This window comes from Oratosquilla oratoria, chromosome 13 (genome assembly GCF_046742065.1).
Source record: "Oratosquilla oratoria isolate Oo_2021 chromosome 13, ASM4674206v1, whole genome shotgun sequence".
In the NCBI taxonomy this organism is placed as follows: domain Eukaryota; kingdom Metazoa; phylum Arthropoda; class Malacostraca; order Stomatopoda; family Squillidae; genus Oratosquilla; species Oratosquilla oratoria.
The window spans coordinates 69,877,257-69,879,698 of NC_134789.1; positions in this window are offsets into that span (position 1 = coordinate 69,877,257).

A 2,442-nucleotide genomic window follows, 5' to 3' on the forward strand; every position below is an offset into this window, starting at 1 on the left:
CTACATCTGGTGTTCTTCCGTCCACCTCTGCTGCCTCGGATTCATCAAGCCCTATCGCTTCTGATAACAAAGAGAAAGCTTCCTCGGGATTTTAGTAAGATTGGCCATGAAAGGCATGTGCAGTGGGGGATCGGGTAACTAGTGGCTAATGGCGTTCTACAGAGCTTCATGTTCTGCTCTTTCCAGTGGGTATACAAAAATAACACTACCTCTTAGGATGACGTGGAAAAATGTTATATATTTCTCAATGTAGGCTAGGCCAAGGCTACTCTCACCATTAAATTAAATCCTTTTAAAACTTAAATTTGCTATCTGATCGTTTGTTATTAGATCTGATTTTTCAGGAACGTAAACGAATCGTATTGTGAGGGAAACCTGTATTTGACTGTGCCGTCTTTATGCCAAACTTATGTTGAGAAATCCTGGTATCCAAATCCTTCCCAGATTGACCGATATAAAACTCACCACAATTTTTACAAAGCACCTTATATACAACACTCGAATTACTAGCAGGAGTATTTTTATGTTTTATTTATTTATTTTTAACCTTATTCATACTTGAAAGCTATCAATACATTAAGTTTATTAAGTATGAGAAATACATTAAGAAAATTATCATGGTACAGCAATACCAGAGTCGTTGGATTGGTCTAATTTTCTGGCTTCTTTGTTTTGTATTAAAAAAAAAAAAAAAAAAAAAAAATTCTTGGCTGGATGGTGGCATTGGTTAAGGATTAACCGTATCTTCGGACTAAATGAAAGAGATACAGAGTTGTGTTTAAAAGTAAGTATCAGGTAGCAACCGTAGGGAGGAGGGGGGAGACAATACAATGATGGTGGGGGAGGGGGTTGACCTTACCTCCATCGACCTGACCAACACATATGATTCAATCTAGTGGGAATATCTTGGTCACCATTTGGGTTACCAATTTATCACATTTAAAATGTCCATAGCTTAAGTTTATATTTTTATCAAAAGTGCCTGATATTAAGCAAGATTCTGTCACATTTCTTTCATATAGGTTCTTCCCTTTGGCTAAAATTGTTGCCTTAGACCAATCAATATGATGGTTGTATACTGCTTTGTGTTGAAATAACGCATTATTTTTCTGGGCAGATCTCACACTATATTTATGTTGGGAAATCCTTGTTTCCAAGTTTTTCCCAGTTTGTCCAATAATTTGTTACATTTTTGGCATGGAATTTTATAGACAACACCAATGTTGTTAGGCGGGCTGTTCTTAATTAAAATTTTCTTAATGGTGTGGTCATATTTAAAAGCTACTTTGATATCCAATTTCTTGAGTATGCTGACAATACTAAGAAAGCTTTCATGAAAAGGAAGAACAAGTGTATTAAATTGCCCATAGTTTTCTTGTTCTTGATTGTGTGCTTTGTAAAAACGTTTCTTGACAGTATTGTGACATCGATTAAGAATATGAGTGAGATATTTTAACTTTTTCCTAATATTCCGGATAGTTCTGATTTTGTCATCAATAAATTCAGGATCTGAAACCCTGTAAGCTCTCAAGTACATGGAAATAAAAACTGATCTTTTTACATTGATATGGTGATTAGAATAAAAATGAACATAAGAAAGAATGTTGGTAGGTTTCCTATAGACTTTGGTTTTCAGAATAGCATTATCTCTAATTATTTCAACATCCAAAAAGGGCAAGCTGTTGTTATTTTCTATTTCAAGAGTGAAGTTGATGGAGGGTAACATTGAATTTAGATTAATAAGGAAATCATCAATAGATTGGTTATCAGTCCAGAAACACCAAATATCGTCTACATATCTGAACCAAATAACTTTTTCATCTTTCATAGTTGATGATAAATATTTTTCAAGATATTCCATATAGATGTTAGATAAAACCATAGGCATCCCGAAGGTCTGTGTGTAATATTTCCCCTTAAAGACAAAAGAAGATTTATTTACACACAGACTTATTGATTTTACAATTTTTTTTACAAGGGATGCCATCAATATTGTTACCTAGAATATTTGGGAGAAAGGTTAAAACATCTTGAATTGGAACATGAGTAAAGAGCCCAGTGACATCGAAACTAACTAAATTGTAAAGGTAATCAATGTTAAGAGATTTAACCTTTTTGATCAAGTCTTCGCTATTTTGAATAAATGAGTTAGAAATAGTACCTACAAAAGGAGAAAGCTTTGTCACAAGCCATTTAGAAAGCTTATAGCTCATAGAGCCTACAGAACTGATGATGGGCCAAAAAAGGATGGTTTGGGTTGTAAGTTTTAATAAGCCCATAGAAATATGGTGTTAAAGGATTTTGTGTAGAATTTTTTTTTATTAAATCTTCTCTACCTTTAAGTAATATTCTTAATTATTTATGGAAATTCTTATTTACCGTGTCACTGGGATCTTTAAGCTCAAAATAAGTGTTTTTATCTTGCAAGTGATCAACGAGCGC